The following is a 25,034-nucleotide window of genomic DNA, read 5'->3' as shown; positions in this document are numbered from 1 at the left end:
TGTGTCCGAATACAAAGTTTTCAGATTCTTTAATGTTAGGTTTGCTGCTTCTAACAAAGAATCAACGAAAATATTTTGTTTTAATACAAACTGCAATATAAAATGTCTTTATAGGACAAAACATGATGTTTGGCATCTGTTTATTAAAAATTTACTCGTTTAGAAGCATAGAATCATTCCAAATAAGCTATTCTCGTCGAAACTATAATGTAATTAGTATTTTGTGCTAGAATACAGCGTTTTTGTTAGATTTATTAACAATTTTGTCTATTTTAAGCAATGAAACGAATAGGATTAGCTGCCTTTATTCAAAGTGATACATAAATTGCTCTTTTATGCCAGATTAATACGTTTTTAGTCTGTTCGATGTAAGTTTTCTTGTTCAAAGCAAAAGATCGTCTAAAGTAAGCCGTTTTTGTTTGAACTGATGAACAATTCAGACTGAGAGTCAACAAAAATAATTTGTTTTAATCCAAACTGATAATTTTTGACCCTATAAGAGTCCTATAAGAGTCCGAGATACGCCGTTCTCGTCAAGTCTATAACGTAATTCGTTTTTTTGTGTCAGAATACGACGTTTTCTGTCTGTTTAATATAAGTTTTTAATAATAATAATAATAATAACAATAATAATAATAATAATAATAATAATAACAATAATAATAATAATAATAATAATAATAATAATAATAATAATAATAATAATAATAATAATAATAATAATAAAAATAATAATAGAAATAAAAGTAAGCTTAGTTTTCTAAGCAAAAATGAAGCTTATTTTGTGTGTTATATGAGCGCTTTCTCATTTCTATGCAAGAAATCATCTGTGATCTGTATTTTTAGGCAAGAAATTGTCTAAAATTAATAACTCATTTTAAAACTGGTATAAAAACATTTACTATACAAAAGTTAATAATAATAATAATAATAATAATAATAATAATAGTAATAATAATAATAATAATAGTAATAATAATAATAATAATAATAATAATAATAATAATAATAATAGTAATAAAAGAAATAATAATAATAATAATAATAATAATAATGATAATAATACTTATAATAATGAATTTCTTTCTAAATTAAAGCTTAGTTTTTCTAAGCAAAAATGATGCTTATTTTGTGTGTTATATGAGCGTTTTCTCATTTCTATGCAAGAGATCATCTATGATCTGTGTTTTTAGGCAAGAAATTGAATAAAATTAATAACTCATTTTAAAACTGGTATAAAAACATTTACTATACAATAGTTAATAATAATAATAATAATAATAATAATAATAATAATAATAATAATAATAATAATAATAATAATAATAGTAATAAAAAAACAATAATAATAATAATAATAATAATAATAATAATAATAATAATGATAATAATACTTATAATAATAAATTTCTTTGTAAATTAAAGCTTAGTTTTTCTAAGCAAAAATGATGCTTATTTTGTGTTATCTGAGCGTTTTCTCATTTCTATGCAAAAGATCATGTGTGATCTGTGTTTTAAGTTGTGTCAGAATACGACGTTTTCTGTCTGTTTAATATAAGTTTTTAATAATAATAATAATAATAATAATAATAATAATAATAATAATAATAATAATAATAATAATAATAATAATAATAATAATAATAATAATAATAACAATAATAATAATAATAATAATAATAATAATAGTAATAGTAACAAAAGTAATAATAATAATAATACTTTTAAAAAGGAAAAATGGAGCTTATTTTGTGTGTTACATGAGCGTTTTCTCATTTTTATGCAAAAGATCATGTGTGATCTGTGTTTTTAGGCAATCTAAGCCATTTTATAGTTTTTAATATTTAACAAAAATTTGCTTTAAAATAAAATGTTTGAAAAACCGAAATTAAACTAAATTAATTGTGTCTAACACTTTAGTAGAGGAAAAAGGAGGAGACATAAAAGTCACTAAAGTCTTAAAGTTGTCTTTAGTCGTCATATTAATAACAATAACATTTATAATAACAATACTAGTAGTACTAAATTTGCTTATATGCAAGCGCTTAATTAAGGTAACAGTTTTTTTGTTTTTTGCCTATATCTCGAAAACAGTTACTCCTATCAATTTTTACTTTTTCACCAAAATTAAAGGTGATAAAATTTCCTACGAAATAGTTATTTGCATTTTTCATGTAGAACTAACCATAAGCGAGATATAAGTTTGAAAATAATTATTAATTAAAAAAAAGTGTTTTAACAGAAAATGTCTTGTGATTTAAAATACACTTAATTTGTTGGGTCCAATACTTTATTAGAAGAAAAAGGAGGTGACATAAAAGTCACTGAAGTCTTCAGAGTCGTTTTTAAATGCTGCATTTTTGACTTCGTCTCAAACATTGAAAACTGAATTACATTTTTGTTCAGTAACAGTTACAGTTTTCTTATTGGTTTTTTGCTTATATCTCGAAAACAGTTACTCCTATCAAATTTTATCTTTCTTTCAAAATTAAAGCTGATAAAATTTCCAACAAAATAGTTATTTACATTTTTCTTGTAGGACCAAGCATAAACGAGTTATAGAGTTGGATATAAATAATATTTAACAAAAATTTGCTTTAAAATAAAATGCTTGAAAAACCGGAATTAAACTAAATTAATTGTGTCTAACACTTTAGTAGAGGAAAAAGGAGAAGACATAAAAGTCACTAAATGTTTCAGAGTCGTCTTTAGTCGTCATATTAATAACAATATCATTAATAATAATAATACTAATAGTACTAAATTTGCTTATATGCAAACGCTTAATTAACGTAACATTTTTTTGGTTTCTTGCTTATATCTCGAAAACAGTTACTCCTATCAATTTTTATCTTTTTTTCAAAATTAAAGCTAATAAAATTTCCTACAAAATAGTTATTTGCATTTTTTTGTAGGACCAACCATAAGCGAGTTATAGAGTTGGATATAAATAATATTTAACAAAAATTTGCTTTAAAATATAATGTTTGAAAAACCGAAATTAAACTAAATTAATTGAGTCTAACACTTTAGTAGAGGAAAAAGAAAAAGACATAAAAGTCACTAAAGGTTTCAGAGTTGTCTTTAGTTGTCATATTAATAACAATAACATTAATAATAATAATACTAATAGTACTAAATTTGCTTATATGCAAACGCTTAATTAAGGTAACAGTGTTTTGGTTTCTTGCTTATGTCTCGAAAACAGTTACTCCTATCAATTTTTATCTTTTTACTAAAATTCAAGCTGATAAAATTTCCTACAAAATAGTTATTTGCATTTTTCATGTAGGACTAACCATAAGCGAGATATATGATTGAAAATAATTAATATTTAAAAAAAAAGTGCTTTAACAGAAAATGTCTTGTGATTTAAAATACACTTAATTTATTGGGTCCAATACTTTATTAGAAGAAAAAGGAAGTGACATAAAAGTCACTGAAGTCTTCAGAGTCGTTTTTAAATGCTGCAGTTTCGTCTTCGTCTCAAACATTGAAAACTGAATTACATTTGTGTTCAGTAACAGTCACAGTTTTCTTATTGGTTTTTTGCTTATATCTCGAAAACAGTTACTCCTATCAATTTTTATCTTTCTGTCAAAATTAAAGCTGATAAAATTTCCTACAAAATAGTTATTTGCATTTTTCTTGTAGGACCAACCATAAGCGAGTTATAGAGTTGGATATAAATAATATTTAACAAAAATTTGCTTTAAAATAAAATGTTTGAAAAACTGAAATTAAACTAATTTAATTGTGTCTAACACTTTAGTAGAGGAAAAAGAAGAAGACATAAAAGTCACTAAAGGTTTCAAAGTTGTCTTTAATCGTCATATTAATAACAATAACATTAATAATAATACTAATAGTACTAAATTTGCTTATATGCAAACGCTTAATTAAGGTAACAATGTTTTGGTTTCTTGCTCATATCTCGAAAACAGTTACTCCTATCAATTTTTATTTTTTTACTGAAATTCAAGCTGATAAAATTTCCTACAAAATAGTTATTTGCATTTTTTATGTAGGACTAACCATAAGCGAGATATAAGATTGAAAATAATTAATATTTAAAAAAGAAGTGCTTTAACAGAAAATGTCTTGTGATTTAAAATACACTTAATTTATTAGGTTCAATACTTTATTAAAAAAAAAAGGGGGTGACATATAAGTCACTGAAGTCTTCAGAGTCGATTTTAAATGCTGCATTTTCGTCTTCGTCTCAAACATTGAAAACTGAATTACATTTTTGTTCTGAAACGGTAACAGTTTTTACTTTGGTTTTTTGCTTATATCTCGAAAACAGTTACTCCTATCAATTTTTATCTTTCTTTCAAAATTAAAGCTGATAACATTTCCTACAAAATAGTTAATTGCATTTTTCTTGTAGGACCAACCATAAGCGAGTTATAAAGTTGGATATAAATAATATTTAACAAAAACTTGCTTAAAAATAAAATGTTTGAAATACTGAAATTAAACTAAATTAATTGTGTCTAACACTTTAGTAGAGAAAAAAGAAAAAGACATAAAAATCACCAAAGTCTTCAGAATCGTTTTTAGTCGTCATATTAATAACAATAACATTAATAATAATAATACTAATAGTACTAAATCTGCTTATATGCAAGCGCTTTATTAAGGTAACAGTTTTTTGGTTTCTTGCTTATATCTCGAAAACAGTTACTCCTATGAATTTTTGTCTTTCTTTCAAAATTAAAGCTGATAAAATATTCTACAAAATAATTATTTGCAATTTTCTTGTAGGACCAACCATAAGCGAGTTATAGAGTTGGATATAAATAATATTTAACAAAAATTTGCTTTAAAATAAAATGTTTGAAAAACTGAAATTAAACTAATTTAACTGTGTCTAACACTTTAGTAGAGAAAAAAGGAAAAGACATAAAAGTAACTAAAGGTTTCAGAGTTGTCTTTAGTTGTCATATTAATAACAATAACATTAATAATAATAATACTAATAGTACTAAATTTGCTTATATGCAAACGCTTAATTAAGGTAACAGTGTTTTGGTTTCTTGCTTATATCTCGAAAACAGTTACTCCTATCAATTTTTATCTTTTTACTAAAATTCAAGCTGATAAAATTTCCTACAAAATAGTTATTTGCATTTTTCATGTAGGACTAACCATAAGCGAGATATATGATTGAAAATAATTAATATTTAAAAAAAAAGTGCTTTAACAGAAAATGTCTTGTGATTTAAAATACACTTAATTTATTAGGTCCAATACTTTATTAAAAAAAAAAGGGGGTGACATATAAGTCACTGAAGTCTTCAGAGTCGATTTTAAATGCTGCATTTTCGTCTTCGTCTCAAACATTGAAAACTGAATTACATTTTTGTTCTGAAACGGTAACAGTTTTTACTTTGGTTTTTTGCTTATATCTCAAAAACAGTTACTCCTATCAATTTTTATCTTTCTTTCAAAATTAAAGCTGATAACATTTCCTACAAAATAGTTATTTGCATTTTTCTTGTAGGACCAACCATAAGCGAGTTATAAAGTTAGATATAAATAATATTTAACAAAAACTTGCTTAAAAATAAAATGTTTGAAATACTGAAATTAAACTAAATTAATTGTGTCTAACACTTTAGTAGAGAAAAAAGAAAAAGACATAAAAGTCACCAAAGTCTTCAGAATCGTTTTTAGTCGTCATATTAATAACAATAACATTAATAATAATAATACTAATAGTACTAAATCTGCTTATATGCAAGCGCTTTATTAAGGTAACAGTTTTTTGGTTTCTTGCTTATATCTCGAAAACAGTTACTCCTATGAATTTTTGTCTTTCTTTCAAAATTAAAGCTGATAAAATATTCTACAAAATAGTTATTTGCATTTTTCTTGTAGGACCAACCATAAGCGAGTTATGGAGTTGGATATAAATAATATTTAACAAAAATTTGCTTTAAAATAAAATGTTTGAAAAACTGAAATTAAACTAATTTAACTGTGTCTAACACTTTAGTAGAGAAAAAAGGAAAAGACATAAAAGTTACTAAAGGTTTCAGAGTTGTCTTTAGTTGTCATATTAATAACAATAACATTAATAATAATAATACTAATAGTACTAAATTTGCTTATATGCAAACGCTTAATTAAGGTAACAGTGTTTTGGTTTCTTGCTTATATCTCGAAAACAGTTACTCCTATCAATTTTTATCTTTTTACTAAAATTCAAGCTGATAAAATTTCCTACAAAATAGTTATTTGCATTTTTTATGTAGGACTAACCATAAGCGAGATATAAGATTGAAAATAATTAATATTTAAAAAAGAAGTGCTTTAACAGAAAATGTCTTGTGATTTAAAATACACTTAATTTATTAGGTCCAATACTTTATTAGAAAAAAAGGGGGTGACATATAAGTCACTGAAGTCTTCAGAGTCGATTTTAAATGCTGCATTTTCGTCTTCGTCTCAAACATTGAAAACTGAATTATATTTTTGTTCTGAAACGATAACAGTTTTTACTTTTGTTTTTTGCTTATATCTCGAAAACAGTTACTCCTATCAATTTTTATCTTTCTTTCAAAATTAAAGCTGATAACATTTCCTACAAAATAGTTATTTGCATTTTTCTTGTAGGACCAACCATAAGCGAGTTATAAAGTTGGATATAAATAATATTTAACAAAAACTTGCTTAAAAATAAAATGTTTGAAATACTGAAATTAAACTAAATTAATTGTGTCTAACACTTTAGTAGAGAAAAAAGAAAAAGACATAAAAGTCACCAAAGTCTTCAGAATCGTTTTTAGTCGTCATATTAATAACAATAAAATTAATAATAATAATTCTAATAGTACTAAATCTGCTTATATGCAAGCGCTTTATTAAGGTAACAGTTTTTTGGTTTCTTGCTTATATCTCGAAAACAGTTACTCCTATGAATTTTTGTCTTTCTTTCAAAATTAAAGCTGATAAAATATTCTACAAAATAGTTATTTGCATTTTTCTTGTAGGACCAACCATAAGCGAGTTATGGAGTTGGATATAAATAATATTTAACAAAAATTTGCTTTAAAATAAAATGTTTGAAAAACTGAAATTAAACTAATTTAACTGTGTCTAACACTTTAGTAGAGAAAAAAGGAAAAGACATAAAAGTCACTAAAGGTTTCAGAGTTGTCTTTAGTTGTCATATTAATAACAATAACATTAATAATAATAATACTAATAGTACTAAATTTGCTTATATGCAAACGCTTAATTAAGGTAACAGTGTTTAGGTTTCTTGCTTATATCTCGAAAACAGTTACTCCTATCAATTTTTATCTTTTTACTAAAATTCAAGCTGATAAAATTTCCTACAAAATAGTTATTTGCATTTTTCATGTAGGACTAACCATAAGCGAGATATATGATTGAAAATAATTAATATTTAAAAAAAAAGTGCTTTAACAGAAAATGTCTTGTGATTTAAAATACACTTAATTTATTGGGTCCAATACTTTATTAGAAGAAAAAGGAAGTGACATAAAAGTCACTGAAGTTTTCAGAGTCGTTTTTAAATGCTGCAGTTTCGTCTTCGTCTCAAACATTGAAAACCGAATTACATTTTTGTTCAGTAACAGTCACAGTTTTCTTATTGGTTTTTTGCTTATATCTCGAAAACAGTTACTCCAATCAATTTTTATCTTTTTTTCAAAATTAAAGCTGATAAAATTTCTTACAAAATAGTTATTTGCATTTTTCTTGTAGGACCAACCATAAGCGAGTTATAGAGTTGGATATAAATAATATTTAACAAAAATTTGCTTTAAAATAAAATGTTTGAAAAACTGAAATTAAACTAATTTAATTGTGTCTAACACTTTAGTAGAGGAAAAAGAAGAAGACATAAAAGTCACTAAAGGTTTCAAAGTTGTCTTTAATCGTAATATTAATAACAATAACATTAATAATAATAATACTAATAGTACTAAATTTGCTTATATGCAAACGCTTAATTAAGGTAACAGTGTTTTGGTTTCTTGCTTATATCTCGAAAACAGTTACTCCTATCAATTTTTATCTTTTTACTAAAATTAAAGCTGATAAAATTTCCTACAAAATAGTTAATTGCATTTTTAATGTAGGACTAACCATAAGCGAGATATAAGTTTGAAAATAATTAAAATTTAAAAAAAAGTGCTTCAACAGAAAATGTCTTGTGATTTAAAATACACTTAATTTATTGGGTCCAATACTTTATTAGAAGAAAAAAGGGGTGACAGAAAGGTCACTGAAGTCTTTAGAGTCGTTTGTAAATGCTGCATTTTCGTCTTCGTCTCAAACATTGAAAACTGAATTACATTTTTGTTCAGTAACTGTTACAGTTTTCTTATTGGTTTTTTGCTTATATCTCGAAAACAGTTACTCCTATCAATTTTTATCTTTCTTTTAAAATTAAAGCTGATAAAGCTTCCTACAAAATAGTTGTTTGCATTTTTCTTGTAGGACCAACCATAAGCGAGTTATAGAGTTGGATATAAATAATATTTAACAAAAATTTGCTTTAAATAAAATGTTTGAAAAACCGAAATTAAACTAAATTAATTGAGTCTAACACTTTAGTAGAGAAAAAAGAAAAAGACATAAAAGTCACCAAAGTCTTCAGAATCGTTTTTAGTCGTCATATTAATAACAATAACGTTAATAATAATAATACTAATAGTACTAAATCTGCTTATATGCAAGCGCTTTATTAAGGTAACAGTTTTTTGGTTTCTTGCTTATACCTCGAAAACAGTTACTCCTATCAATTTTTATCTTTTTTTCAAAATTAAAGCTGATAAAATTTCCTACAAAATATTTATTTGCATTTTTCTTGTAGGACCAACCATAAGCGAGTTATAGAGTTGGATATAAATAATATTTAACAAAAATTTGCTTTAAAATAAAATGTTTGAAAAACTGAAATTAAACTAATTTAATTGTGTCTAACACTTTAGTAGAGGAAAAAGAAGAAGACATAAAAGTCACTAAAGGTTTCAAAGTTGTCTTTAATCGTCATATTAATAACAATAACATTAATAATAATAATACTAATAGTACTAAATTTGCTTATATGCAAACGCTTAATTAAGGTAACAGTGTTTTGGTTTCTTGCTCATATCTCGAAAACAGTTACTCCTATCAATTTTTATCTTTTTACTAAAATTCAAGCTGATAAAATTTCCTACAAAATAATTATTTGCATTTTTTATGTAGGACTAACCATAAGCGAGATATAAGATTGAAAATAATTAATATTTAAAAAAGAAGTGCTTTAACAGAAAATGTCTTGTGATTTAAAATACACTTAATTTATTAGGTCCAATACTTTATTAGAAAAAAAGGGGGTGACATATAAGTCACTGAAGTCTTCAGAGTCGATTTTAAATGCTGCATTTTCGTCTTCGTCTCAAACATTGAAAACTGAATTATATTTTTGTTCTGAAACAATAACAGTTTTTACTTTGGTTTTTTGCTTATATCTCGAAAACAGTTACTCCTATCAATTTTTATCTTTCTTTCAAAATTAAAGCTGATAACATTTCCTACAAAATAGTTATTTGCATTTTTCTTGTAGGACCAACCATAAGCGAGTTTTAAAGTTGGATATAAATAATATTTAACAAAAACTTGCTTAAAAATAAAATGTTTGAAATACTGAAATTAAACTAAATTAATTGTGTCTAACACTTTAGTAGAGAAAAAAGAAAAAGACATAAAAGTCACCAAAGTCTTCAGAATCGTTTTTAGTCGTCATATTAATAACAATAACATTAATAATAATAATACTAATAGTACTAAATCTGCTTATATGCAAGCGCTTTATTAAGGTAACAGTTTTTTGGTTTCTTGCTTATATCTCGAAAACAGTTACTCCTATGAATTTTTGTCTTTTTTTCAAAATTAAAGCTGATAAAATTTCCTACAAAATAGTTATTTGCATTTTTCTTGTAGGACCAACCATAAACGAGTTATAGAGTTGGATATAAATAATATTTAACAAAAATTTGCTTTAAAATAAAATGTTTGAAAAACTGAAATTAAACTAATTTAATTGTGTCTAACACTTCAGTAGAGGAAAAAGGAAAAGACATAAAAGTCACTAAAGGTTTCAGAGTTGTCTTTAGTTGTCATATTAATAACAATAACATTAATAATAATAATACTAATAGTACTAAATTTGCTTATATGCAAACGCTTAATTAAGGTAACAGTGTTTTGGTTTCTTGCTTATATCTCGAAAACAGTTACTCCTATCAATTTTTATCTTTTTACTAAAATTCAAGCTGATAAAATTTCCTACAAAATAGTTATTTGCATTTTTCATGTAGGACTAACCATAAGCGAGATATATGATTGAAAATAATTAATATTTAAAAAAAAAGTGCTTTAACAGAAAATGTCTTGTTATTTAAAATACACTTAATTTATTGGGTCCAATACTTTTTTAGAAGAAAAAGGAAGTGACATAAAAGTCACTGAAGTCTTCAGAGTCGTTTTTAAATGCTGCAGTTTCGTCTTCGTCTCAAACATTGAAAACTGAATTACATTTTTGTTCAGTAACAGTCACAGTTTTCTTATTGGTTTTTTGCTTATATCTCGAAAACAGTTACTCCTATCAATTTTTATCTTTCTGTCAAAATTAAAGCTGATAAAATTTCCTACAAAATAGTTATTTGCATTTTTCTTGTAGGACCAACCATAAGCGAGTTATAGAGTTGGATATAAATAATATTTAACAAAAATTTGCTTTAAAATAAAATGTTTGAAAAACTGAAATTAAACTAATTTAATTGTATCTAACACTTTAGTAGAGGAAAAAGAAAACGACATAAAAGTCACTAAAGGTTTCAAAGTTGTCTTTAATCGTCATATTAATAACAATAACATTAATAATAATAATACTAATAGAACTAAATTTGCTTATATGCAAACGCTTAATTAAGGTAACAGTGTTTTGGTTTCTTGCTCATATCTCGAAAACAGTTACTCCTATCAATTTTTATCTTTTTACTAAAATTCAAGCTGATAAAATTTCCTACAAAATAGTTATTTGCATTTTTTATGTAGGACTAACCATAAGCGAGATATAAGATTGAAAATAATTAATATTTAAAAAAGAAGTGCTTTAACAGAAAATGTCTTGTGATTTAAAATACACTTAATTTATTGGGTCCAATACTTTATTAGAAGAAAAAGGAAGTGACATAAAAGTCACTGAAGTCTTCAGAGTCGTTTTTAAATGCTACAGTTTCGTCTTCGTCTCAAACATTGAAAACTGAATTACATTTTTGTTCTGAAACGGTAACAGTTTTTACTTTGGTTTTTTGCTTATATCTCGAAAACAGTTACTCCTATCAATTTTTATCTTTTTTTCAAAATTAAAGCTGATAACATTTCCTACAAAATAGTTATTTGCATTTTTCTTGTAGAACCAACCATAAGCGAGTTATAAAGTTGGATATAAATAATATTTAACAAAAACTTGCTTAAAAATAAAATGTTTAAAAAACTGAAATTAAACTAAATTAATTGTGTCTAACACTTTAGTAGAGAAAAAAGAAAAAGACATAAAAGTCACCAAAGTCTTCAGAATCGTTTTTAGTCGTCATATTAATAACAATAACATTAATAATAATAATACTAATAGTACTAAATCTGCTTATATGCAAGCGCTTTATTAAGGTAACAGTTTTTTGGTTTCTTGCTTATATCTCGAAAACAGTTACTCCTATGAATTTTTGTCTTTCTTTCAAAATTAAAGCCGATAAAATATTCTACAAAATAGTTATTTGCATTTTTCTTGTAGGACCAACCATAAGCGAGTTATAGAGTTGGATGTAAATAATATTTAACAAAAATTTGCTTTAAAATAAAATGTTTGAAAAACTGAAATTAAACTAATTTTACTGTGTCTAACACTTTAGTAGAGAAAAAACGAAAAGACATAAAAGTCACTTAAGGTTTCAGAGTTGTCTTTAGTTGTCATATTAATAACAATAACATTAATAATAATAATACTAATAGTTCTAAATTTGCTTATATGCAAACGCTTAATTAAGGTAACAGTGTTTTGGTTTCTTGCTTATATCTCGAAAACAGTTACTCCTATCAATTTTTATCTTTTTACTAAAATTCAAGCTGATAAAATTTCCTACAAAATAGTTATTTGCATTTTTTATGTAGGACTAACCATAAGCGAGATATATGATTGAAAATAATTAATATTTAAAAAAAAGTGCTTTAACAGAAAATGTCTTGTGATTTAAAATACACTTAATTTATTGGGTCCAATACTTTATTAGAAGAAAAAGGAAGTGACATAAAAGTCACTGAAGTCTTCAGAGTCGTTTTTAAATGCTGCAGTTTCGTCTTCGTCTCAAACATTGAAAACCGAATTACATTTTTGTTCAGTAACAGTCACAGTTTTCTTATTGGTTTTTTGCTTATATCTCGAAAACAGTTACTCCTATCAATTTTTATGTTTCTGTCAAAATCAAAGCTGATAAAATTTCCTACAAAATAAATATTTGCATTTTTCTTGTAGGACCAACCATAAGCGAGTTATAGAGTTGGATATAAATAATATTTAACAAAAATTTGCTTTAAAATAAAATGTTTGAAAAACTGAAATTAAACTAATTTAAAACAACACTTTAGTAGAGGAAAAAGAAGAAGACATAAAAGTCACTAAAGGTTTCAAAGTTGTCTTTAATCGTCATATTAATAACAATAACATTAATAATAATAATACTAATAGTACTAAATTTGCTTATATGCAAACGCTTAATGACGGTAACAGTGTTTTGGTTTCTTGCTCATATCTCGAAAACAGTTACTCCTATCAATTTTTATCTTTCTTTTAAAATTAAAGCTGATAACATTTCCTACAAAATAGTTATTTACATTTTTCTTGTGGGACCAACCATAAGCGAGTTATAAAGTTGGATATAAATAATATTTAACAAAAATTTGCTTAAAAATAAAATGTTTGAAATACTGAAATTAAACTAAATTAATTGTGTCTAACACTTTAGTAGAGAAAAAAGAAAAAGACATAAAAGTCACCAAAGTCTTCAGAATCGTTTTTAGTCGTCATATTTATAACAATAACATTAATAATAATAATACTAATAGTACTAAATCTGCTTATATGCAAGCGCTTTATTAAGGTAACAGTTTTTTGGTTTCTTGCTTATATCTCGAAAACAGTTACTCCTATGAATTTTTGTCTTTTTTTCAAAATTAAAGCTGATAAAATTTCCTACAAAATAGTTATTTGCATTTTTCTTGTCGGACCAACCATAAGCGAGTTATAGAGTTGGATATAAATAATTTTTAACAAAAATTTGCTTTAAAATAAAATGTTTGAAAAACTGAAATTAAACTAATTTAATTGTGTCTAACACTTTAGTAGAGGAAAAAGGAAAAGACATAAAAGTCACTAAAGGTTTCAGAGTTGTCTTTAGTTGTCATATTAATAACAATAACATTAATAATAATAATACTAATAGTACTAAATTTGCTTATATGCAAACGCTTAATTAAGGTAACAGTGTTTTGGTTTCTTGCTTATATCTCGAAAACAGTTACTCCTATCAATTTTTATCTTTTTACTAAAATTCAAGCTGATAAAATTTCCTATAAAATAGTTATTTGCATTTTTCATGTAGGACTAACCATAAGCGAGATATATGATTGAAAATAATTAATATTTAAAAAAAAAGTGCTTTAACAGAAAATGTCTTGTGATTTAAAATACACTTAATTTATTGGGTCCAATACTTTATTAGAAGAAAAAGGAAGTGACATAAAAGTCACTGAAGTCTTCAGAGTCGTTTTTAAATGCTGCAGTTTCGTCTTCGTCTCAAACATTGAAAACTGAATTACATTTTTGTTCAGTAACAGTCACAGTTTTCTTATTGGTTTTTTGCTTATATCTCGAAAACAGTTACTTCTATCAATTTTTATCTTTCTGTCAAAATTAAAGCTGATAAAATTTCCTACAAAATAGTTATTTGCATTTTTCTTGTAGGACCAACCATAAGCGAGTTATAGAGTTGGATATAAATAATATTTAACAAAAATTTGCTTTAAAATAAAATGTTTGAAAAACTGAAATTAAACTAATTTAATTGTGTCTAACACTTTAGTAGAGGAAAAAGAAGAAGACATAAAAGTCACTAAAGGTTTCAAAGTTGTCTTTAATCGTCATATTAATAACAATAACATTAATAATAATAATACTAATAGTTCTAAATTTGCTTATATGCAAACGCTTAATTAAGGTAACAGTGTTTTGGTTTCTTGCTCATATCTCGAAAACAGTTACTCCTATCAACTTTTATCTTTTTACTAAAATTCAAGCTGATAAAATTTCCTACAAAATAATTATTTGCATTTTTTATGTAGGACTAACCATAAGCGAGATATAAGTTTGAAAATAATTAATATTTAAAAAAAAAGTGCTTTAACAGAAAATGTCTTGTGATTTAAAATACACTTAATTTATTAGGTCCAATACTTTATTAAAAAAAAAAAGGGGGTGACATATAAGTCACTGAAGTCTTCAGAGTCGATTTTAAATGCTGCATTTTCGTCTTCGTCTCAAACATTGAAAACTGAATTACATTTTTGTTCTGAAACGGTAACAGTTTTTACTTTGGTTTTTTGCTTATATCTCAAAAACAGTTACTCCTATCAATTTTTATCTTTCTTTCAAAATTAAAGCTGATAACATTTCCTACAAAATAGTTATTTGCATTTTTCTTGTAGGACCAACCATAAGCGAGTTATAAAGTTGGATATAAATAATATTTAACAAAAACTTGCTTAAAAATAAAATGTTTGAAATACTGAAATTAAACTAAATTAATTGTGTCTAACACTTTAGTAGAGAAAAAAGAAAAAGACATAAAAGTCACCAAAGTCTTCAGAATCGTTTTTAGTCGTCATAATAATAACAATAACATTAATAATAATAATACTAATAGTACTAAATCTGCTTATATGCAAGCGCTTTATTAAGGTAACAGTTTTTTGGTTTCTTGCTTATATCTCGAAAACAGTTACTCCTATGAATTTTTGTCTTTTTTTCAAAATTAAAGCTGATAAAATTTCCTACAAAATAGTTATTTGCATTTTTCTTGTAGGACCAACCATAAACGAGTTATAGAGTTGGATATAAATAATATTTAACAAAAATTTGCTTTAAAATAAAATGTTTGAAAAACTGAAGTTAAACTAATTTAATTGTGTCTAACACTTTAGTAGAGAAAAAAGGAAAAGACATAAAAGTCACTAAAGGTTTCAGAATTGTCTTTAGTTGTCATATTAATAACAATAACATTAATAATAATAATACTAATAGTACTAAATTTGCTTATATGCAAACGCTTAATTAAGGTAACAGTGTTTTGGTTTCTTGCTCATATCTCGAAAACAGTTACTCCTATCAATTTTTATTTTTTTACTAAAATTTAAGCTGATAAAATTTCCTACAAAATAGTTATTTGCATTTTTTATGTAGGACTAACCATAAGCGAGATATAAGATTGAAAATAATTAATATTTAAAAAAGAAGTGCTTTAACAGAAAATGTCTTGTGATTTAAAATACACTTAATTTATTAGGTCCAATACTTTATTAAAAAAAAAAAAGGGGGTGACATATAAGTCACTGAAGTCTTCAGAGTCGATTTTAAATGCTGCATTTTCGTCTTCGTCTCAAACATTGAAAACTGAATTACATTTTTGTTCAGTAACAGTCACAGTTTTCTTATTGGTTTTTTGCTTATATCTCGAAAACAGTTACTCCTATCAATTTTTATCTTTCTTCCAAAATTAAAGCTGATAAAATTTCCTACAAAATAGTTATTTGCATTTTTCTTGTAGGACCAACCATAAGCGAGTTATAGAGTTGGATATAAATAATATATTACAAAAATTTGCTTTAAAATAAAATGTTTGAAAAACTGAAATTAAACTAATTTAACTGTGTCTAACACTTTAGTAGAGGAAAAAAGAAAAGACATAAAAGTCACTAAAGGTTTCAGAGTTGTCTTTAGTTGTCATATTAATAACAATAACATTAATAATAATAATACTAATAGTACTAAATTTGCTTATATGCAAACGCTTAATTAAGGTAACAGTGTTTTGGTTTCTTGCTTATATCTCGAAAACAGTTACTCCTCTCAATTTTTATCTTTTTACTAAAATTCAAGCTGATAAAATTTCCTACAAAATAGTTATTTGCATTTTTCATGTAGGACTAACCATAAGCGAGATATAAGTTTGAAAATAATTAATATTTAAAAAAAAAGTGCTTTAACAGAAAATGTCTTGTGATTTAAAATACACTTAATTTATTAGGTCCAATACTTTATTAGAAGAAAAAGGGGGTGACATATAAGTCACTGAAGTCTTCAGAGTCGATTGTAAATGCTGCATTTTCGTCTTCGTCTCAAACATTGAAAACTGAATTACATTTTTGTTCTGAAACGGTAACAGTTTTCACTTTGGTTTCTTGCTTATATCTCGAAAACAATTACTCCTATCAGTTTTTATCTTTTTTTCAAAATAAAGCTGATAAAATTTCCTACAAAATAGTTATTTACATTTTTCTTGTAGGACCAACCATCAGCGAGTTATAAAGTTGGATATAAATAATATTTAACAAAAACTTGCTTAAAAATTAAATGTTTGAAATACTGAAATTAAACTAAATTAATTGTGTCTAACACTTTAGTAGAGAAAAAAGAAAAAGACATAAAAGTTACCAAAGTCTTCAGAATCGTTTTTAGTCGTCATATTAATAACAATAACATTAATAATAATACTATTAGTATTATAGTATTATTATTAGTAGTAGTTACCTTAATTAAGCGTTTGCATATAAGCAAATTTAGTACTATTAGTATTATTATTATTAATGTTATTGTTATTAATATGACGACTAAAAACGATTCTGAAGACTTTGGTAACTTTTATGTCTTTTTCTTTTTTCTCTACTAAAGTGTTAGACACAATTAATTTAGTTTAATTTCAGTATTTCAAACATTTAATTTTTAAGCAAGTTTTTGTTAAATATTATTTATATCCAACTTTATAACTCGCTTATGGTTGGTCCTACAAGAAAAATGCAAATAACTATTTTGTAGGAAATTTTATCAGCTTTATTTAAAAAAAAAATAAAAACTGATAGGAGTAATTGTTTTCGAGATATAAGCAAAAAACCAATAAGAAAACTGTGACTGTTACTGAACAAAAATGTAATTCGGTTTTCAATGTTTGAGACGAAGACGAAACTGCAGCATTTAAAAACGACTCTGAAGACTTCAGTGACTTTTATGTCACTTCCTTTTTCTTCTAATAAAGTATTGGACCCAATAAATTAAGTGTATTTTAAATCACAAGACATTTTCTGTTAAAGCACTTTTTTTTTAAATATTAATTATTTTCAATCATATATCTCGCTTATGGTTAGTCCTACATGAAAAATGCAAATAACTATTTTGTAGGAAATTTTCTCAGCTTGAATTTTAGTAAGAAGATAAAAATTGATAGGAGTAACTGTTTTCGAGATATAAGCAAGAAACCAAAACACTGTTACCTTAATTAAGCGTTTGCATATAAGCAAATTTAGTACTATTAGTATTATTATTATTAATGTTATTGTTATTAATATGACAACTAAAGACAACTCTGAAACCTTTAGTGACTTTTATGTCTTTTCCTTTTTTCTCTACTATAGTGTTAGACACAGTTAAATTAGTTTAATTTCAGTTTTTCAAACATTTTATTTTAAAGCAAATTTTTGTTAAATATTATTTATATCCAACTCTATAACTCGCTTATGGTTGGTCCTAAAAGAAAAATGCAAATAACTATTCTGTAGAATATTTTATCAGCTTTAATTTTGAAAGAAAGACAAAAATTCATAGGAGTAACTGTTTTCGAGATATAAGCAAGAAACCAAAAAACTGTTACCTTAATAAAGCGCTTGCATATAAGCAGATTTAGTACTATTAGTATTATTATTATTAATGTTATTGTTATTAATATGACGACTAAAAACGATTCTGAAGACTTTGGTGACTTTTATGTCCTTTTTTTTTTCTCTACTAAAGTGTTAGACACAATTAATTTAGTTTAATTTCAGTATTTCAAACATTTTATTTTTAAGCAAGTTTTTGTTAAATATTATTTATATCCAACTTTATAACTCGCTTATGGTTGGTCCTACAAGAAAAATGCAAATAACTATTTTGTAGGAAATGTTATCAGCTTTAATTTTGAAAGAAAGATAAAAATTAATAGGAGTAACTGTTTTCGAGATATAAGCAAAAAACCAAAGTAAAAACTGTTACCGTTTCAGAACAAAAATGTAATTCAGTTTTCAATGTTTGAGACGAAGACGAAAATGCAGCATTTAAAATCGACTCTGAAGACTTCAGTGACTTATATGTCACCCCCTTTTTTTCTAATAAAGTATTGGACCTAATAAATTAAGTGTATTTTAAATCACAAGACATTTTCTGTTAAAGCACTTCTTTTTTAAATATTAATTATTTTCAATCTTATATCTCGCTTATGGTTAGTCCCACATAAAAAATGCAAATAATTATTTTGTAGGAAATTTTATCAGCTTGAATTTTAGTAAAAAGATAAAAGTTGATAGGAGTAACTGTTTTCGAGATATGAGCAAGAAACCAAAACACTGTTACCTTAATTAAGCGTTTGCACATAAGCAAATTTAGTACTATTAGTATTATTATTATTAATGTTATTGTTATTAATATGACGATTAAAGACAACTTTGAAACCTTTAGTGACTTTTATGTCTTCTTCTTTTTCCTCTACTAAAGTGTTAGACACAGTTAAATTAGTTTAATTTCAGTTTTTCAAACATTTTATTTTAAAGCAAATTTTTGTTAAATATTATTTATATCCAACTCTATAACTCGCTTATGGTTGGTCCTACAAGAAAAATGCAAATAACTGTTTTGTAGAATATTTTATCAGCTTTAATTTTGAAAGAAAGACAAAAACTCATAGGAGTAACTGTTTTCGAGATATAAGCAAGAAACCAAAAAACTGTTACCTTAATAAAGCGCTTGCATATAAGCAGATTTAGTACTATTAGTATTATTATTATTAATGTTATTGTTATTAATATGACGACTAAAAACGATTCTGAAGACTTTGGTGACTTTTATGTCTTTTTCTTTTTTCTCTACTAAAGTGTTAAACACAATTAATTTAGTTTAATTTCAGTATTTCAAACATTTTATTTTTAAGCAAGTTTTTGTTAAATATTATTTATATCCAACTTTATAACTCGCTTATGGTTGGTCCTACAAGAAAAATGCAAATAACTATTTTGTAGGAAATGTTATCAGCTTTAATTTTGAAAGAAAGATAAAAATTGATAGGAGTAACTGTTTTCGAGATATAAGCAAAAAACCAAAGTAAAAACTGTTACCGTTTCAGAACAAAAATGTAATTCAGTTTTCAATGTTTGAGACGAAGACGAAAATGCAGCATTTAAAATCGACTCTGAAGACTTCAGTGACTTATATGTCACCCCCTTTTTTTTTTAATAAAGTATTGGACCTAATAAATTAAGTGTATTTTTAATCACAAGACATTTTCTGTTAAAGCACTTCTTTTTTAAATATTAATTATTTTCAATCTTATATCTCGCTTATGGTTAGTCCTACATAAAAAATGCAAATAACTATTTTGTTATATAATTTTATCAGCTTGAATTTTAGTAAAAAAATAAAAATTGATAGGAGTAACTGTTTTCGAGATAAGAGCAAGAAACCAAAACACTGTTACCTTAATTAAGCGTTTGCTTATAAGCAAATTTAGTACAATTAGTATTATTATTATTAATGTTATTGTTATTAATATGACGATTAAAGACAACTTTGAAACCTTTAGTGACTTTTATGTCTTCTTCTTTTTCCTCTACTAAAGTGTTAGACACAATTAAATTAGTTTAATTTCAGTTTTTCAAACATTTTATTTTAAAGCAAATTTTTGTTAAATATTATTTATATCCAACTCTATAACTCGCTTATGGTTGGTTATTATTATTATTATTAATTTTATTATTATTAAAAACTGATTATAACTTTTGTATAGTAAATGTTTTTATACCAGTTTTAAAATGAGATATTTATTTTAGACAATTTGTTGCCTAAAAACACAGATCACAGATGATTTCTTGCATAGAAATGAGAAAACGCTCATATAACACACAAAATAAGCTTCATTTTTGCTTAGAAAACTAAGCTTACTTTTATTACTATTATTATTTTCATTATTATTATTATTAATATTATTATTATTATTACTATTATTATTATTATTATTATTATTATTATTATTATTATTATTTTTATTGTTATTATTATTATTATTAAAAACTTATATTAAACAGACAGAAAACGTCGTATTCTGACACAAAAAAACGAATTACGTTATAGACTTGACGAGATCGGCGTATCTCGGACTCTTATAGGACTCTTATAGGGTCAAAAAGTATCAGTTTGGATTAAAACAAATTATTTTTGTTGAGTCTCAGTCTGAATTGTTTATCAGTTCAAACAAAAACGGCTTATTTTAGACGATCTTTTGCTTTGAACAAGAAAACTTACATAGAACAGATTAAAAACGTATTAATCTGGCATAAAAGAGCAATTTATGTATCACTTCGGATAAAGGCAGCTAATCCTATTCGTTTTATTGCTTAAAATAGACAAAATTGTTAATAAATCTAACAAAAACGCTGTATTCTAGCACAAAATACTAATTACATTATAGTTTCGACGAGAATAGCTTATTTGGAATGATTCTATGCTTCCAAACGAGTAAATTTTTATTAAACAGATGCCAAACATCATGTTTTGTCCTATAAAGACATTTTATATTGCAGTTTGTATTAAAACAAAATATTTTCGTTGATTCTTTGTTAGAAGCAGCAAACCTAACATTAAAGAATCTGAAAACTTTGTATTCGGACACAAACCACCAAATTTTGTATCAGTTTAGACAAAAACGGTTGATTTTCGACAATATTTTGCTTTGAACAAGAAAACTTATATCAAACTGACTAAAAACGTCTTATTTTAGCACAAAACAAAAGATTTGCGTTATAGTCTTAACGAGAGCTGTTAATTTCAAACGGTTCTATGCTTTGAAACGAGTAAACTTTCACTGTACAGAGGAAAAACATCTTATTTCGCCTTTTAAAAACGATTCATGCCACAGTTTGGATAAAAACCAATTATTTTCGTTAATTCATTGTTACAAACATGAAACCTTACATCAAAGTAACTGAAAACCCCTTATTCAGGCACAGAAATTCGAATTACGTTTCAGTCTGAACAAAAACTGCTTACTTTAGACGATCCTTTGTTTTGAATACAAAAACTTACATTAAAAAGATTAAAAACGTCTTATTCTGGCTGAAAACTGCAAATTATATATTACTCTAGATAAAAGCAATTTATCCTGATTACTCCTTTACTTAGAATAGAGTAAACTTGTATAAAACTTAATAAAAACTTTAAATTTCGTCTCAAAGAAATAATTTACGTTATAGTTTTGACCAGCACTGTTTATTTCAAACGATTTTATGATTCGAAACTAATGAACTTTTATGGGGCAGATGCAAAACCACATATTACAATATAAAGCGTTGTTTTAAAGCAAATTATTACTTTTTGCAACAAGAAATTTCACGTCAAAGAAACTGAAAACATCGTATCCATGCACAAATATCGAATTACGTATCAGTTTAGGCAAATACAGCTTATTTTAAACGATTCCTTGCTATAAACAAGAAAAATTTTATCAAACATATTGAAAATGTCTTATTCTCGAAAATAAGAACAAATTATGTATCAGTTTTAACAAAAGCGGATTACTCTGTTTGATTCTATGCTTAGAGTAGAGTAAACTACTATAAAACGTAATGAAAACTCTATATTCAAGCTCAAAAGAACAAATTACGTTATAGTTTTGACAAAAAAAAGTAGAGTAGTAGTAGAGAAAAAAGAATAAGACATAAAAGTCACCAAAGTCTTCAGAATCGTTTTTAGTCGTCATATTAATAACAATAACATTAATAATAATAATACTAATAGTACTAAATCTGCTTATATGCAAGCGCTTTATTAAGGTAACAGTTTTTTGGTTTCTTGCTTATATCTCGAAAACAGTTACTCCTATGAATTTTTGTCTTTCTTTCAAAATTAAAGCTGATAAAATATTCTACAAAATAGTTATTTGCATTTTTCTTGTAGGACCAACCATAAGCGAGTTATAGAGTTGGATATAAATAATATATAACAAAAATTTGCTTTAAAATAAAATGTTTGAAAAACTGAAATTAAACTAATTTAACTGTGTCTAACACTTTAGTAGAGGAAAAAGGAAAAGACATAAAAGTCACTAAAGGTTTCGGAGTTGTCTTTAGTTGTCATTTTAATAACAATAACATTAATAATAATAATACTAATAGTACTAAATTTGCTTATATGCAAACGCTCAATTAAGGTAACAGTGTTTTGGTTTCTTGCTTATATCTCGTAAACAGTTACTCCTATCAATTTTTATTTTTATACTAAAATTCAAGCTGATAAAATTTCCTACAAAATAGTTATTTGCATTTTTCATGTAGGACTAACCATAAGCGAGATATAAGTTTGAAAATAATTAATATTTAAAAAAAAGTGCTTTAACATAAAATGTCTTGTGATTTAAAATACACTTAATTTATTAGGTCCAATACTTTATTAGAAGAAAAAGGGGGTGACATATAAGTCACTGAAGTCTTCAGAGTCGATTGTAAATGCTGCATTTTCGTCTTCGTCTCAAACATTGAAAACTGAATTACATTTTTGTTCTGAAACGGTAACAGTTTTCACTTTGGTTTTTTGCTTATATCTCGAAAACAATTACTCCTATCAGTTTTTATTTTTTACCATAAGCGAGATATAAGTTTGAAAATAATTAATATTTAAAAAAAAATGTGCTTTAACAGAAAATGTCTTGTGATTTAAAATCACGCTTATGGTTAGTCCTACATGAAAAATGCAAACAACTGTTTTGTAGGAAATTTTATCAGCTTTAATTTTAGTGAAAAGATAAAAATTGATACGAGTAACTGTTTTCGAGATATAAGCAAGAAACCAAAAAACTGTTACTTTAATTAAGGGCTTGCATATAAGCAAATTTAGTACTAAAAACAACTCTGAAGGCTTTGGTGACTTTTATGTCTTCTCCTTTTTCTTCTACTAAAGTGTTAGACACAATTAATTTAGTTTAATTTCGGTTTTTCAAACATTTTATTTTAAAGCAAATTTTTGTTAAAGATTATTTATATCCAACTCTATAACTCGGTTATGGTTGGTCCTACAAAAAAAATGCGAATAACTATTTTGTAGAAAATTTTATCAGCTTTAATTTTGAAAGAAAGATAAAAATTGATAGAAGTAACTATTTTCGAGATATAAGCAAAAAACCAATAAGAAAACTGTAACTGTTACTGAACAAAAATGTAATTCAGTTTTCAATGTTTGAAACAAAGACGAAAATGCAGCATTTAAAATCGTCTCTGAAGACTTCAGGGACTTTTATATCTCCTCCTTTTTCTTCTAATAAAGTATTGGACCCATTAAATTAAGTGTATTTTAAATCACAAGACATTTTCTGTTAAAGCACTTTTTTTTTAAATATTAATTATTTTCAAACTTATATCTCGCTTATGGTTAGTCCCACATGAAAAATGCAAATTACTATTTTGTAGGAAATTTTATCACCTTTAATTTTGGTGAAAAAGTAAAAATTGATAGGAGTAACTGTTTTCGAGATATAAGCAAAAAACAAAAAAACTGTTACCTTAATTAAGCGCTTGCATATAAGCAAATTTAGTACTACTAGTATTGTTATTATAAATGTTATTGTTATTAATATGACGACTAAAGACAACTCTAAGACTTAAGTGACTTTTATGTCTCCTTCTTTTTCCTCTACTAAAGTGTTAGACACAATTAATTTAGTTTAATTTCAGTTTTTCAAACATTTTATTTTAAAGCAAATTTTTGTTTAATATTATTTATATCCAACTCTATAAATTGCTTATGCTTGGTCCTACAAGAAAAATGTAAATAACTATTTTGGTGTTTTCGAGATATAAGCGAAAAACCAAAGTGAAAACTGTTACAGTTACTGAAAAAAATGTAATTCAGTTTTCAATGTTTGAGACGAAGACGAAAATGCAGCATTTAGAAAAGACTCTGAAGACTTCAGTGACTTTTATGTCACCTCCTTTTTCTTCTAATAAAGTATTGGACCCAATAAATTAAGTGTATTTTAAATGACAAGACATTTTCTGTTAAAGCACTTTTTTTTAAATATTATTTTTTTTCAAACTTATATCTCGCTTATGGTTAGTCCTACATAAAAAATGCAAATAAATATTTTGTAGGAAATTTTATCAGCTTTAATTTTAGTAAAAAGATAAAAATTGATAGGAGTAACTGTTTTCGAGATATAAGCAAGAAACTGTTATCTTAATTAAGCGCTTGCATATAAGCAAATTTAGTAATATTAGTATTATTATTATTAATGTTATTGTTATTAATATGACGACTAAAAACGACTCTCAAGACTTTGGTGACTTTTATGTCTTCTCCTTTTTCCTCTACTAATGTGTTAGTCTTAATTAATTTAGTTTAATTTCGGATTTTCAAACATTTTATTTTAAAGCAAATTTTTGTTAAAGATTATTTATATCCAACTCTATAACTCGCTTATGGTTGGTCTTACAAAAAAAATGCAATTAACTATTTTGTAGGAAATTTTATCAGCTTTAATTTTGAAAAAAAGGTAAAAATTGATTGGAGTAACTGGTTTCGAGATATAAGCAAAAAACCAATAAGAAAACTGTAACTGTTACTGAACAAAAATGTAATTCAGTTTTTAATATTTGAGACTAAGACAAAA

Source organism: Tribolium castaneum, chromosome 5 (genome assembly GCF_031307605.1).
Source record: "Tribolium castaneum strain GA2 chromosome 5, icTriCast1.1, whole genome shotgun sequence".
Classification (NCBI taxonomy): Eukaryota; Metazoa; Arthropoda; class Insecta; order Coleoptera; family Tenebrionidae; genus Tribolium; species Tribolium castaneum.
This window is presented reverse-complemented; position numbering follows the sequence as displayed.